Source organism: Crassostrea angulata, chromosome 5 (genome assembly GCF_025612915.1).
Source record: "Crassostrea angulata isolate pt1a10 chromosome 5, ASM2561291v2, whole genome shotgun sequence".
NCBI lineage: Eukaryota > Metazoa > Mollusca > Bivalvia > Ostreida > Ostreidae > Magallana > Magallana angulata.
This window is the reverse complement of record NC_069115.1, coordinates 5,113,480-5,130,685: the sequence shown is the minus strand read 5'-3', so window position 1 is coordinate 5,130,685 and position 17,206 is coordinate 5,113,480. Positions and strand designations below refer to the sequence as shown.

At 34.4% G+C, this 17,206-nt stretch overlaps 1 pseudogene; it reads left to right on the top strand.

Annotated features, from left to right (window-relative positions):
* The first annotated feature begins 9,979 nt into the window (after window positions 1-9,979).
* LOC128183677 (uncharacterized) overlaps window positions 9,980-17,206 on the top strand; it is a 20,100-nt pseudogene continuing 12,873 nt past the window's right edge.

The following is a 17,206-nucleotide window of genomic DNA, read 5'->3' as shown; positions in this document are numbered from 1 at the left end:
TTGAAATTGTTTGAAATATTAAATTTATTTTTTTTACATATTTTTACATAGTATGGTAATTATGGTAATGTTTTGGGAGTTTATTAAATTTAACAAGCTCATCAAAGAAAATCATAGTCCTATGGGATCAATTTTCTGATATGGAGTTCTATTGTGTCATAGGAGAAAGTGAGGAAAATTTGAAACAACTAATTGCATCTGTCAAGACTCTTATTATATAGAAAGATATTGAAAGTTTTATCAACAGAAGAGCATTGCTTGGCTACTGGTATTTCCATTTACTGCAAAGGGTGGGGGGGGGGGGGTATTGTCATTTTGTTGGTATTTCTTTAAATCAATTAAACTTAAAAAAAAATATCATCAGATACATAAATGTTAATGTATTACTGTTATAGATATTTATTTGCAGTGAAAATCTGACAATTTTGATTTTAATTTTTCTTTGTTAACTAATTTTTTTTTTACAGTTCTAGAATATTTTTTTTTGTATGTGTTCTAAACCTTTATTATTCAATTCAATTATTTGTTCCATTTGAAATTAGCCTTGCGGGGGTATTAGTCCCATTAGGACAGTTCTAGTTAAAATGTGTTTTAGCCTGTGTATCTGTATTTTCAGAAAGTGAATACTTGTTCATTATTGGTGTAAATCAAAAGATGAGGAACAATTGTCAATGAATTTTGATCCTTTTCAATGTTGACGAATTTTTTTCCAGAATTATCAAGATAATTCAAAGAACAAAAGATTTGAATTTTTCAATTTATTTTTCATGTTCTATTCAATATTGTCAAATACCAGTATGCAGTTAATCTACCATCTTAATTTTCACACATGTCGATGTTTTACACACTTTGATAGAAAGTAAGTGAAGTAAAACATATCAAGTTTATCTTTCATCTCTTGCCACTTTCCTGGAATGAAGTCAGTTCTCTCTGGATGAAAATCATTTTGGCACCAAATAAACAAGTCACACTAGAGTGGCCCAGTAATTCCCATTTACCCCATAAATTGATGATAGTATGTATGTGTAGTTTTCAGTTTATAAGTATTGTTAATCAAGTTTAAGTATTTTAGATTTGTAATAGAGTCTGAGTTAGGACATTTAATATCTAGGAGTCCATAAACAGGAACAGCATTTGGGTCAATGACCTTCCTGTCTGGTGATGTACCAAGATGACATGATGAAGGATTAATAACAAATCCTGCTTTAAAAACAATCTTCCCTGTCAGAGAGGCATATGCCTCTGCAGCCTCATTTTCACGGTCTAAACCAAACTTAATGGCGGCAGTTAGAACTTTATTAGTAGAAAGTAAACTTTAAGCCAAACTCTCATAGTCCTTCTTTCTGGAACAAATTCTTTTGAAAGAAGATGTTAATCTAGATTTTCGAATTGTTTTCCAAAAAGGATTTTTTGTTTGATCTATAGTGTTTGTTTCTATATCAATTGACTCGCTTTTCAAACATACAGCCCATCATAAACATTCTTTTCACCCATTGTAAGGACAGTTCCAAAATTCTGCACTAAAACTGGAAAATCATAGTCGGGGTAATTGGGGTAAGCTTCGTTATTGATGATTGGTGATTCTGTTTGTTTTTCACATTTTTTTTTTGTTAATAGGACAAAATTGATCCCTTTGGTACTGGTCCAACTTTTGACTCAACAATTTTAATAACATCCATGGAAATTGGCAGGAGAGTTTTGAATTGTGAATTTGAATGTTCTAACTGTTTTGTTAAATTGTTAATGATGTTTTGATAAGACATTGGCTGCTGTAAAGGACAATGAAATTTTGATTTGATTCCACCAGTACTCTTTCTTTTTGTATTTGAAATTTTCCGGACTTGAATGTCCTCTACTGCTTCTAGATTAACACCATGAAGTCTTTGTGGTATATGCCAGGTCTAGGGCATGGATGTTTTGGAAATAATGGAACAGTTTTTAATTTTAATTTTTTGTAATGACATAAGAAATACATTAAACCAAGAATATGGTTACAGTTGCCACAGCCTGCCTTGCATGTGCAGTTGGAATTTTCAACAGAAAGATTTGACAATAATGACAGGTGCAAGTTATGAGGAGGGTCACTTTTTTCATGGAGGGGAAGCATTTTGCCCCGATATCACAACCCTCTCCTGATATTAGTGGTCTCACTGAAAGAACACAAAAAAGCTTTTCTAGCTAATTTATAATTAAAAAATAAACCAAAGAAGGTTATTATTTTAGTCATATGGAAATAATGAAATTTATGATGAAGAAGTGAAGAAAAAAAAATGATCAAACGATTTTTCAAAATATTAAAAAATATTGTTCTATCTCGTTGATATGTACGCCTTGTCTCGTGTTTGCTTTTTTAAATATTTGATAAAATGAACAGTTGATAATCGGTATCAAATTATTGAAGTAATATCAAAACATTTAAGAATGATGCAACAAAATAAATACACAAACAATTAAAAAAACAACAACAATATAACGGTTTAAACATTTATTGAAAAAAAAACCCCAAACAAGTATATAAACAAAGCATGCTGTTGCAAATTCTCAAAAATCACAACTTTATTTAGGCTCTACAAATTAGGCCACGCCCACAAATTTTCATTTATAAAAAGATCTGATATCTATTGTTTTAATGATTGGATTTATTCTATTTTCGTTTATTTTGCATTAAGCATGCAAGTAAAGAATAAAAATGTAAAAATCTTGATTAACTTTCATTGAAGTATTGGTCAAATTTTACAACAGAAAAAAATCGTTGGTATCGATAGGTACGTAAACTAACCTTCTACGCCGTGGATATATCCTTCAGCAAAGTTGCTATACGCTTTTTTTTTTTAAGATTTGGATGGTAATTTAACTGACTCTGACCATTTCAATATTGTTTGGTCAGTCACATTCGGCAGAGACGCCAAAGATCGCGCCCAACTCGCCGATGCCGGGCGCGGATCGCATTTCGCCATGCTTCGTTGTTATGTACGCCGAGCCTCGTTTTCGAGTTTAATGGCGGACGGGTGAATAGAGATTATTAGAACAGGCTTATGTCACCTTCAGGAGGACACCTTGATATTTTCCTATATAAATATATACGGCATATATCAAAATGTGTTTTAAAACAGCAATGGATGAATAGAGTAACTGAAGATTTTTTTTCCTTCTGAAGGTACGTTTATTTTTCATTCAACAAGTCCAAGTAGGGATAAGAATTATACCGGGCCCAAGAAACATGAAACATTTTAAGCTGTGGTCAAAATCTTAGGTAAAAACTGTCTTTAGAGAAAGAACAGTCTCGAAATAAAACTAACATACAGTTTTACATCTTTAAATTGCTATTTTCAGTGTATGTTACTTTTAATTCATAAGCAATAAAAATTTTACAAAAGATTGAAAATTTTGACTTGAGTGTAAGTCGTTTCATAATCCTAGGATTTATATATTATTATTATTTATCATTAAAGAAATGACAGAAAAATTGTACTCTCTATATTACCAAAGAAGAAAAAGGTCAATACCGTTTTTGTTGATTTCACGAGCAATATTTAAAACAAATTTCGTACTTAAACAGTGTATAAAAAAATCGTAATAAGGTTCTTTTGGTGTTCATCTCCATTCTAGTCCGTGAGATCTTCAAGTTATTATTTCACATTGTTATACTTTCATGTTAAATACTGAAATCTGATTGGTTAATAATATTTACTATTACCCTCAGCGTTAGCAACGCACTTGGCAACGGGTAACATTAAAAAATATTACATGCACGAAAATTATGCGCGTACGGTTCGCTGTAGAATTTACGTTATTCCTATATAAAAGCAGTAAAATTTTCTTAAAAATTTTAAAAAAGACATTCAGTATAACAAAATAAATAGTGCCTGTTTGGGAGGATAACAGTTGAAATTGACACCCCTCGAAAACCATTGTCCACCTCCGCTTCGCGTCGGTTGACAATGGTTTTCTCGGGGTGTCAATTTCAACTGTTACCCTCCCAAACAGGCACTATTTATATACTGCTGTATATCCATAACTATTCGTTTCTGGAGAGTGTATAAAATTTCGAATTGCTGTGAAGTGATCATAATTTTAAACATTTCACTGAATAAAAAATCATAACTATTTTTGTCCATTTCACAAGCCAATTTGGTTTATCCAGTAGATCATCCAATAGATCGAATTTAAGAAAACTTAACCCGCTTCTTCTCGGGTTCATCCCCGTATTTGTACGTGAGATAATTACTATTATCTCACTTTGTTGCATATCTTGTACAATTCTTTTCTGGAGGGCCTTTAAAACTTTAAATTCCCGCGTAGCGGTGACCCTTGGCTCTGTTATCCTTCGATTCAAAGCTTCATATTTATTGGGATTCTTTCTCCTATACAAATACAAAATTATGTTGAATGTTATTTATCAGATAGAAAGAAAAGAGTTTCATTGTTATTATTTTCATTAATTAATTTATTTACATGTATCTATTTGTTTATTTATTTATGTGAGAGAGAGAGAGAGAGAGAATATTATCTGTTATATTCTTTACAATAGTCAGATCAATTGAATTACCTAAAAGTCGTCAGGATAGAATCCTCGACATTTGCAAATTGTGTAGAACTTGCTGCAGGTGGCCAGTTCTCATCGTGAGGAGGAGAGTAGGTACAACTAGTGGTACTAGTGCGACCAGCTGATGTGTATCTCATATGAAAAAAAAACGAAAAAATAATAATAATGCGTCCGATTTTTTTTAGGATATTTGTATTATCTTACAAAATAAGCAGAACTTTAAAAAAAGGTTTTAAAGTGTGTATCGTTACCTTTTAAAAGGTATTTCCGTTTTAACTGCCCTGTTTTGTTTAGTAAGGGTTGCTTCTTCCGACTGAGGGACATTCTCTGTTTTAATTTTTGTTTCCGTCAAAGGGACGGTTGCTGGTTTTCAATTACTATTCAGCAAAGTCCTTAGCACGGAAGTCGTTCCTGCATCCTCCGTCTTTGCCTCGGTCTTAGAGGTTTGATTTTCAGAACAGGGAGGCCTTTTAAAGAAAATGACCAAATTAAATAACCAACCTTAAAAATTTAAATGCATAAAACAACATTTAAACAAATAACTTTACTTAATTACAGAGATATAATGATGGTGAAATTATGAAACTTTAATTCTAAACTTTTAAATTAATAATTTTGGTAAAAGTAAATAAATGAATCCTTCTTAACAATTTTGTTCCATACCTAGAAGAGGGAGGAACTTGTCTGTTGATTTCTTTCCATAAATTTTCAAATTCAGGAGATGTTTCCAAATCACTGTTTAATCAACAAAATAAGAGAAATTAAATGCATGTATTTGCAAGACTATTAATCGAACACACACACCCTCACCCTCACGCACACACCCTCTCACACATGTATGCACAGAGTTTTTCTTTGACATTACACAATCCTTGTAAGAATTGATAGTATATTTTAACGCATTAAGTTTTCAAGATTTTGTTTAATAAAAAGCTTAGATAGTTAATTTTAAAACTAAGTATAACATGTAATAATTCTTACAAGGTATTTGATTATATTTTAAAAGTTTAACATGTTAAAAATTAAAATCCAAATGCTGGAATTCTTGATTTTTTTCTGTAATTACTTATAAAAGCATTTAAGAAATTATTTTTACTTACAATAAATCAGAGAAATCCGCCATGTTGACTACCTGATGATTAGCTGCTTTCAAAAAACCGAGTGGTAAATTTGTCTGAACAAATCTAGATTTTATACCCTGCAAAACTGTGTGTAGGATTAAGCAAATGTCACGCATTAAACCGATTTTTTGCGATCTTCTTTTTTCACACTTCCTTTCTCTTTTTTTTTAGTATGGGGGCTGGGGTACCCTTATTGACATTAAGAGAGGATACAGCACGTCACAAGTGGGTGTATAATATAATTTACCTCACAACCCTGGTGTCTTTAAATTAACTGATGCATTATGCATGCTTTCTTTAGTCATCTTTGAATTGACCGCTTCTATTTACGTATCTACGTGACACGTAAGAAAACTTGTTATCACGCACCACTGTGATTAATGATAATAGTACAGACATTTACCTTGTTAAAAAGTCACTTAAATTGTACCCAAAAAACTGTGTGTAATATAATTTTCTATATGAAAGCAATTAATGTATGAAATACATGTACCCTTTTTTGAACATCTGCAATTAAAAATGTTTTAATTTTTCTCATTATTTTTTCCCCACAAATTTATCTGACAACAAGCTTGCTCAGACATGATTTTTTTTATATTTCAATAAATGTTCAAAAAGTTAACCCTCAAAAACGCGGTATTTAGGTCATTCCCACCCGCATGGCCGCCCTAGCGTATCAATTCTTCTTATACAATTAAATAAATATCGTAAAATTAATTTATCAAATGATATCTTTATTTGATGGACATGACCCATCCAACATGAAGATCTTTACCACATTTAATGGAAAACGATGTAAGTAATACATTGTTTTGTAACTGAAGAATCTTTATTTTATGGTATATGTATATATATAGAAAAAAAATGTGTCTAAAATGCAGATATAGGCTTATATAAATAAATAAATATATAAAATAATGAAGGCTTAACATATTTGTGGAATATTTGGGTTTTTTTTAAGACTGATTTAAATCGAAATAAGACGGAAAAGACCGAGTCTAATTTTAGCAAGGGAACTCTTGTTCCGGTTATCCCATAATGCACTTTACCTGGTAAACATGTCAAGGCCAAATGCTAGTTTCAGGTTTGTTTACAGAGATACGCATAAAAGGGATCGTGTCAAAACCTGAATCTTTTCTCGTCAGTTAAACTTGAAAACATCAGTAAACATTAGATTTTTTTAAGATCCTGAAACTACTGCTCACAAAAACCCTGAAATTTTTCAAAGAAAGTGGGTACTTAAGATGAACATTCGGCAGGAATCTGGGCACACAAGGAGAGTGAAATTTTGATCAATTTATTTTGAATATTTTTCGAATTATAACCGTTATTTGGTTTTTATTAGGTCACCTGAGTCACTCAGGTGATCTATTGCAATTGGTCTTCGTCCGTCGTCGTGCGTCGTGCGTCTGTGCGTCGTGCGTTAACAATTTTACATTTTTAACTTCTACTTGAAAACTACCAAGCCAATCGTTACCATTTTTGGTGTGAAGCATCTCTATGGTAAGAAGAATCTAAATTGTGAAATTCATGGCTCAACCACCATTGGGATGCCAGAGGCGGGGCCAAATATGCAAAAAAAGGACAAATTTTCAAAAATCTTTTTTTCTACTCCCACGCATGTGAGGATAAAAACCGGTTGCATGGTTATGATGTCCATGAAGCCCTCTACCAAAATTGTGAAATTTATGGCCCCAGGGTCAGGGGTTCTGGCTCTAGGGTGAGGCCAATATGGCCATATAGTAAAAATGTATTAAATCTTAGAAAATCTTTTTCTTTACTACCATATATATTTGTTAAAAACTAAATGCATGATTATGATGTCCATGAAGCCCTCTACCTAAATTGTGAAATTCATGACCCCTGGGTTAGGGGTTCAGGATCTAGGGTGGGGCCAATATGGCCATTTGTTTTCCCTTGGACTGAAATGTCACATTTTCATTGGTTTAAACATAGCACGTGATTGCCTCATATATCTCTATATTTGTTCTGTGAGAAATAATATTGGGCAATACGGCCGTCATTGGTCGACGCTTTGCTTACTCATTTCGACATTTCATAGTATTTAATACATAAACCGCATGCCGTAAGTTCTTAAAGTATTTGGAGTAGTTGCCCTTTGAAATTCTTTAAAATTGGAGTAGTTGCCCTTTGAATATTGACGTCACATTGTTTTGTCGGGAGCGAACAAAATGGCAGCGTCGAAATTTGCTCAAATCTCTGCAGAGGAAGGGGGTTTCGTCAGAAAACATTTTAAATTGAATAGCAACAAAACATTATAAGTAAACATGGGTGAAGCAAGGATTTTTAAAGAGTATTTGAAAGGTGAGATTGAAAATTTTGAAGAGTTTGAATGAGTTAAATTGGACGAGATGTAAGGCATCTTGTACCTGGCTTCATCGCTATTTGTGAATATATATGTCGCTTGATAGTCCTCGGGAAAACAAAACACTTATTAGGTTAGTTACTGACTCACTACGGAAATATATTGGGTTGATCAATCTCATAGACGGCTCGGCTTCGCCTCGCCATCTATGAGATTGATCAACCCAATATATTTCCGTAGTGAGTCAGTAACTAATCTAATAAGTAATAATAGTAGAAATGTATTAAATCTTAGAAAATCTTCTTCTCTACTCCCATATATATTTGTTAATAACTAAATACATGGTTATGATGTCCATGAGGGCCTCTACCAAAATTGTGAAATTCATGACCCCTGGGTTAGGGGTTCAGGCTCTAGGGTGGGGCCAATATGGCCATGTAGTAAAACTGTTTTAAATCTTAAAAAATCTTCTTCTCTACTCCCACACATGTGAGCAAAAAACTGAATACATGGTTATGATGTCCATGAGGACCTCTACTAAAATTGTGAAATTCATGATCCCTTTGTTAGGTGTTCAGGCTCTAGGGTGGGGCCAATATGGCCATATAGTAAAACTGTTTTAAATCTTAAAAAATCTTCTTCCTTAGTCCCACACATGTGGGCAAAAACTGAATACATGGTTATGATATCCACAATCTTCTTTACCTAAATTGTGAAATTCATGGCCCCTTGGTCAGGGGTTCAGGACATGAAGGGGAGCGCAGTTCCTACACATCTGTATTAAAAAAACTGACTAATAATTATGTTTACCAGGAAGTCCTCTACTGAAATTTTAATTTTCATGTCCCCTCAAGGATGGGTTTTGACTCTAGGGCAGGGCCAAAATGGATGATGTTAATGCATATAACATTAAAAAATTATCTTCTATACTCCCACACACCTGAAAGGAAAACTGAATTCATGATTTTGTTGACCAGATCTTTTAGTTTTTCACCAAAATTATAGGTTTCACAGTTCTTTTTGAAATGTGGTCGTCATTACAAATTTATAATTTTTCTACTCAAGTATGAAACCTAATTAATTAGATGCATATATGAGACTCCGTGACAAGTTTGTGTATGTGATATTTGCTACTCAGGTGACCGTTAAGGCCAATTGGCCTCTTGTTGGATATGGAATGAGTGAAATGCAAAAGGTTTTATAATAATATGGGTCTAAATATAGCAACACGAGTCAATTCATGCAAAATTTTACTTATTTACAACTGTTTTTAAATGAATGTGTTGTCTCTGGGTCTTCTCTTCACAAATTTGAAACGTGTAAAGATAACATATTTCAACATTAAAAATATCGCTTTTTATAAAAAGATGGAGAGATGACCCAGAGATGACTAATTATGTACTTTTTTCAAATTATTTTTTTAAAGGATAAAAAAAAATACCATTGATATGACAATGTTGTTTCAAACAGTACTTTATAGTGTATATTGTCAAGTATCGCATGGCTCAGTGGTTTCGTCCTGGTTTAGTGAATACAAACATGCAGTGTTTTGGGTTCAAATTCAACTGGTGATCTTTTAAAGAAAATTTAAACTCTTTTGTTTTAAATGTTTGTTATCATAAAATAATGTTGAATTATAATACACCAGTATATTTTAATTTGTCGTTATTGATTTCTAGATCTGCTGTATGAATACTATTTTTTTTTCTTGTTACGAGTTTTTTAGGATATACACGATATAACTTCATTAAAATATGTTTGCATTAACATTTCCAATAGAACTTGATATCGGTTTACCTCTCATTGCCATTTTTTGAGAGCTTGTGAGTTTTTTAATAACCGGAATAGCCATGTACTTCGACTCGCAACATAAAATACCCATTAACTGGGACTCCCACAGATACCTCCATTAATAGCAGTCCTTCCACCAGGAACAGGGTCAGTGGCACTCCATTAACTGGGACCCCTCCCCCCCCCGAGACCCTCATGGATAGCTCTTCTTCCACCAGGACAATTGTCAGTGGCACTCCATTAACTGGGACCCCCACAGAGACCTTCATGGATAGCAGTTCTTCCACCAGGAACATGGTCAGTGGCACTCCATTAACTGGGACTCCCCCAGAGACCCCCACGGTTAGCGGTTTTTCCACCAGGACCATGGTCAGTGGCACTCCATCAACTGGGACCCCCACAGAGACCCCAGTGGATAGCGGTTCTTCCACCAGGACCATTGTCAGTGACACTCAATTAAATAGGACCCCTCCAAGTAGGACCCTGTCTCATCAGACTATTGTAGTTGATGGTAAGTTTTTTTTTTGTTTCTCTTGTTGTCTCCAAAAAACCACATTGATGCTAGTTTGATACCTTGATTTTGGAAAATGTGTTTTAATTATTAATTGATACAGTGGGAAGCAGAAAAAAAGAAATTAAATTAAGTATTTCCCCACTAACACTTAAATATGTATTGTGCATTTCTATCATGTATAATGTATCATTTATGAATCATTCATCGTTTCATAATGTGTATAAAATTATTATTGTACATTATCAGAAGAAAAAAGAGGATCATGACCTGTTTGTGGATGACGAGTGGAAAGGTTTCACACTTATTGTTTCTTTAAATCTTGGTTTTAGTGTTTGTATTTTTATTGACTTGTTCATTTTAATCAAAGATAAGTTTAACAAGCTGAAATGTGGAACTAAGATATCCAAAAAGAAATTTAACAGAAATCATGCAATATTTAAACCAAGACATGGTAAATTACCTTCCAGGTTAGAAATAGATTTAAACCGAATCCAGTCATACATGTCTGCATCTGATGGAAATGATTATGATTCTGTAATGTTTGACAGAGAATCTGTGTGTTAATAATGCTAAAATTTTTGCAGAAGTATGTGAGGGTGTATGTTCGCGGGCATGTTAAGGCTTTCCGATGGATTTTACAGCAATGTGTAGAAAGTCACTTGTCTGTACTTCATATGATATGACGTCATAATTAATTTTGACGTCACTATCTGCATTCCTGTCGATAGTTCTCAGGGAATGTATCTTAACGTTCAAAGTAAATTATATCAAACCATTATAAAACCGCATGTTTCCTTTACATAGATGCTGCCATTAATGCTAGAGGTACAGAATTCATTCATATAAAAACCAGTATCAAATAATCGGCAGTTTTGAAGCTTCGTTTTAAAGACTATAATTTTATAAACTAGTGGTTTGGAGACTCTCCCTGATACATGTAAACAACTTAATAAAGAAATTTAAATGCATGTAAAACAAGCTTGGCGCAGGTGAAAAATCAACACAATTTTAGAATATTTAACGTAAAATTGGTAGAGAATATAAGTACCAATGTAAATCGTGCTTGGAAAACCCACGGATTTACCCAAATTTTTTGTAAATCGCTTTTGATCAGTTTTTTGATGATTTTGTGGAATGTTTCAACAATATCTTCCATTAACGAAATATCTATTTCTTTCCCAAGCAAGAACTTCAAAGCATATGACTTAACAAAGGATTTTTCTTAAAAATATGTATGATTTAATGTCATTAATCACCTGCACCGATGCGATTTAAATAGATCAGTTGCAATATTAGAATTCGCCCGTCATGTGATTACAAAGAACATATAGCATCACAAAAATGCATCAAATATAATGTTTAACATCGGTGTCAATAAATGTAACATAGATTTTAAGAAATACTCCCGGTCAAAGTATTTTTGCAATGATTCTAATAATATCGCTTTCCAGTCGTATTTTAGCATCGGGACGTCTTAACATTGCTGCGTTGTTAATTTTTTTTTCAAATTTTGAAAGGAATGCTAGCATGGGCTGTTGTGACGACCATCATCATTATTTTAATTCTTCTAAAACGGTGGTTATTGGCAAAGTTGAAGTGCCAGTGTTGCAGTTGTGTACCCCAAGCACCATCAACTTCTGATACCCCATCTGTATCCCCAGCACCACTTTCAACACTGTATCATGTTCTACACCTCCAGTTGCACACTTGAATCCGACATTCACCCCACATACAGCCTGTTTTGGGAATCGACTTGATGACACATACTCCTCCTGCCTTGGCCACAACCCCCAGCACTATCAGTCCTACCCCTCCAAGCACTGTGAGATCCACTAAGCCCCTGATAAGTCCTCAGGAAGCAGTTTCTTCTCTTACAAGATCCAAGACACCAAGGAGACTCCGCCTTTAGATTGTTAACAAATTTTTTTTTCCCAACTCCTAATAGGTACAGTGCTTAATGAAAATTTTGTGATGCAATGGTATGCATGTTCTTTTTTCTTCAATTTTATAAGCATCTTGATGTTTTTTATGCTAAAGGATAGAATGTGTGGGTACACAATAGGCATTGGTTAACTTTTTAACCAACGTAATGTTTTTTGCAAGTAGTTAGCATGTGTAAGTATACAATAAGCACAATAAGCATTGTTTAGTTTTGTTTAGCTTATTGACCAACTTAATGGTTTTTTTTTATTCTAGCAGGTAGCATGTGAAAGCATACAATAAGCATTGGTTAGCTTTTTGACCAACTTAATGTTTTTATGCTAGCAGGTAGCATGTAAAAGTTGACAATAAGCATTGGTTATTTTTCTTACATTTTTTTTTTGCAAACGGGTAATATGAGGGTATGTAATAGGCATTGGGGTTAGGTTTTTATGCAAGTGAGTAGAATGTAAAGGTACACGAAAATACTCAGGGTTGATTTATTAATGTAGGTGTCCAATGTAAGTTTATCACTAAGTTCGATTATGATTTGAATAGTGTAAGCTCAACAAAACAACTCCTGTTTTGTGTAGTTGAATTTAAAATTCAGGCACAGGTTTATGTATTAAAGGGGTGAAACATGTTTTTATACTTAAGGATAGAATGTGTGGGTACACTATAGACGTTGGTTAGCTTTTTAACCAACTTAATTTTTTTTATGCAACCAGGTAGCATGTTAAAGTTGACAATAAGCATTGGTTAGCTTTTTAACCCATTTTTGTTTTTTGTGCAAACGGGTAATGTGAGGGTATGTAATAGACATTGGGGTTAGGTGTTTATGCAAGTGAGTAGAATGTAAAGGAACACGAAAAATACTGAGTGTAGATTTATTAATTTAGGTGTCCAATGTAAGTTTATCACTAAACTTGGTTATGATTTGAATATTGTAAGATTGACAACACAACTCTTGTTCTGTGTAGTGGTAGTTAAAATTCAGGTACAGATTTATATTAAAGGGGTGAAATATGTTAATGCCTTTGATATTAAAATTTTCTGATGGTGTAACTTGGAGAATATGCAATGATTTTTTTTTCTTTTTTTTTTTTTGCTGAAAGTTAAATTAGTTTTCTTCTTTCGTTTTTTTTTACCTGAAATATCATTTAAAGTTACCCCAAAAATATAAAGTTGTAAATGCAGTTCGAAAGCTTTCTTTAACTATTTGAGGTGAGTTTTTTTTTCAAAGTAGTATTGTATATTTCAAGTTGAGATACAGGTGTCTGAAAGAAGTGAAACGTGTTAGCATGAGATACCCTTGCAGTTGATTTTTCTTGTGAATATTATATTTTAATCACAAAATGTGAGAAGGCATTTTTTTTCTTTTTACACAAGTTGTGAAACTGTATTCTTTTCTGATTAATAAAAATTGTTTTTAAAAAAAAGTCATAGTTTTTATTTTAGTTTGCAAACGTATTGGAAAAATTATTCCATTTAACGAAATTCTGAATTTTATTGATTTTTAAGATGAAGATAACGAACAGTGTTCGATCTATAACTCGTACAAGGCGCACAAAATAAAGGAAGTTATTCCCTTTATCACTTTGGACTTATTCAACAGTGTACTTCATTATTATTCTCTTGAATGCATATATTGAACTGAAATGCAAATCGACAGGTTGTTAACAACAAAAAATATATATATAATTTTGAAAGTAAATAGAGAATCTTTCATATTTGTTTTTTCATTGATGACATGGCAGATCACAGACTCTTAAAAGAAATCCTGGACTCCCTAATGGATGTAGACACGATAAATCTTTTTGCTGCAGCAAATGATCTAACCGGAGACACTGAGGTCAAGAAACGATTAAAGGAACTTTGATGGAATAATCACATAGATAATTTATGGGCTTCTATCTGACCTGGAACCTGCATCTAAGAGACAAAAACATTAACTTGACAATGACCAGCCGTCTACTAGCATTCAGTCGGGGGGGGGGGGGGGATGATAAAAGAGAGAAACTTTATTTCATCTGGAAAAGGGAAACTCGGACCTATAAAAAAATCTGGCCCGTGACACGACCTTCAAGGTAAAGTTCAATGACCAATGGAGGGGAGGTAGATTAATAGATATTCATGAAAAATTACATGATATGTTCAATGATGTATTGTCCGGGCTGGAGGACAAGAAGCTAATTTGGGGCGGGTGGTGCTTCGTAACCCCAATTTAAACAACCCCATTGTTGTCCTATTACAATCGTGGGATAATCTCAATGCCGATACGGTGATGTCTGAGTTTACCAAGGTGCTTAACTCTAACAAAACGATTCCTGATGACGATTATATACTCGTCACTGTAGGATCAATCGATTTACCAAAGGGCGGTAGTTGGAGTGGAAATAAATTATCGGTTACGTCACTGTTTTGACCAAAAAATTCTTTGAAAAGAAAAAAATCAGTTTTGTACGTCGAAAACGACAACAATCTCTGCTTACTCATTGCCATAGGTCTCTGTTTCATGAAAACCTGTAAAAAGGTAAATGCCGAGACATGGTGTCGTTTAACCGGAAACGATTCTGGGGTCAGGATGGATCACGTAAGTCAACACAAAATCGTTCCCAAACACTATTATAGTAATTTACTTAAAAAATCACGTAGAAATACCAAACAGAAATGGAGATTTGGCTTTGCGAAAAAGCAGGCGTCCCTATTGACAGATATCTAGGGTTAATTGATATCGAACCGTTTGAGGCCCTGCTTGATGTGAGTATCAATGTAGTGTCGTCCCGAGTAGGCAACAAATTTGTCCGAGTTACGAAAGAGAATACGGAACAAACACGTCTTTTTTGTATCACGTGGAAACGGAAAACGTAAAACTTTGACATGGTATTGGAAGCATACAGGGGTTCTTCAGTTCTGCTTATTTTTGATATACGTGTTTTAAACCTTACCAAAAAAATATGCACATACTTGCAACTTCCTTTGACGTGTGTCTGCACGATAACTGTCCCGAATCGGAAGTGCAGGTAGGATGTCCATCGTGAAGTCGTGTCTGTCGTTCTCTAGTTTGCTTTGAAAGACACAAAATCGGTAAAATGGTGCGGAAAGACAAGTTAACCCCTGCTTGTGAATTTTGACATCAATGCAAAAAATGTCGAGTTAAACTTTCCACTGTCAAACGCAACCCTAAGTTCAACGTTTGTGGTGGGTGGCAGTGTCCAAATTGCGCTGAATACCACGTAGGGACATATCTTTGTTATCAAAAAGGATACAGTTCGGAATCGGAAAAAAACAACAAAAAAATCATTTTTTACAACTTTGAGACACGCCAGGACGATATTTTCCAATGTGAACAAGGCAATACCCTTTCATGTATCAGATGTCAAGATTGCGCAAAGAAGAATCGACAATGTGCCAAATGTAGATTGTGTCGAAATTGTCAGGGACCGTCTTGCGGACTCCAACAACATAAAGTCAATTTTGCAGTCTTACAGACTTCTTGTCATTCGTGTGAGAGACAAAAATAAGAAAAAGGCTCTAAATGTATCGAGTGGGGTGTACGTTATGCCAGCTGCTGTCAAATGAAAAAAAAATCCATTCGCCCTCCATGCCCGGATACTTGTGGTCACCGTGAACTGATCTTTCGTGTCGAGAACGCCGCACAGCAGTTTTGTCTTTACGTGACCCAACCACACATGAAGAACACATAATGCCAAAAGTTTTGACTTATGTCCCATTTTAGAGGTTCTGATTGACCGACATTACATTTGTCCAGATAAAATCATTTACAATGGATCAAAAGTAATGTATATGCACATAGCTTACAAACTCAATCTTACATTTTTGGATTCGTTAAATTTCCTTCCCGTGAAATTAGCAAAGATCCCAGAAGCTTTTGGGATAGAGGAACTGAGCAAGGGATGTTTCCCTCATTTTTTCAATACGCAAGACAATCAAGCATACGTGGGCCCCTATCCTGCGCTGGAATTCTACAGATATGACTTTATGTCGTCGTCAGACAGACAGAAATTGGTTACCTGGCATGGGAGTAAGAGTTCAGAAATATTTAATTTTCAAGAAGAGATGTTAAAGTACTGTCGCTCGGACGTCACATTTTAAGAAGGGGTTGTATGGCGTTCCGTGATACTGTACTTCAAGTGACGACAACAGAAACTTCACATATTTACCCGATGGGTCCATTACAACCACGACCATTGATGGCGTAGATCCGTTTGATTATGTAACGATCGCAAGTGTTTGTATGGGTATTTTCAAAACTTTATTTCTTAAACATAACACTGAATTAGAAATTACGAGAGACAAGATTTCAACTTGGCATAAAATACACTTCTTTGAAGGTGTAAAAGGTGTGTGGTTTGATGGAAAATGGGTAGCCCTCAGTGATCTGGAGAAAGAAGAAAATACGGAAATAGGAAAACAGCAATTGACAAGTCCGATTGCCGTCGTGCCTTCCCAGGGATTTGCCAGCAAAGACAATTATAGTTAAATCTCCATCCAGTGGTTAGAATGGCTTATGCAGAGAAGTCGTCAACGTGGAAAACCCGTTTATATCCGTCATGCTCTCAACGGAGGAAAATACCATGTGCCTGGTACCAATTACCGGTGCGACGGATTTGCAGAAAGGCCTAACAGAAAAGGAACTTTTTACGAATTTTACGGTAAGATATTTCTTAACTATTTGAAATATCGTATTGAATTCGCCTTTCTTTCCCCTAACGGAGAGGAGGGGCGGCGGCGTTGTGTTTAAATTATATGTTTTCTATGTGTTTATTCTAGTGTTTATAAGTATATACATGTGGTTTTGTAGGTTGTGTATACCACGGATGTCCGGATTGCTTTCAACAGGACCGATCTGATATCAGACACTCTGCGACGAACCAAACGTTAGATGATCTCTTTAAGATGACCAAACAGCGAGAAAAAGAATTCAAAGAGCTTGGTTGGAACACCAATTTCGATACCAGCTGGAG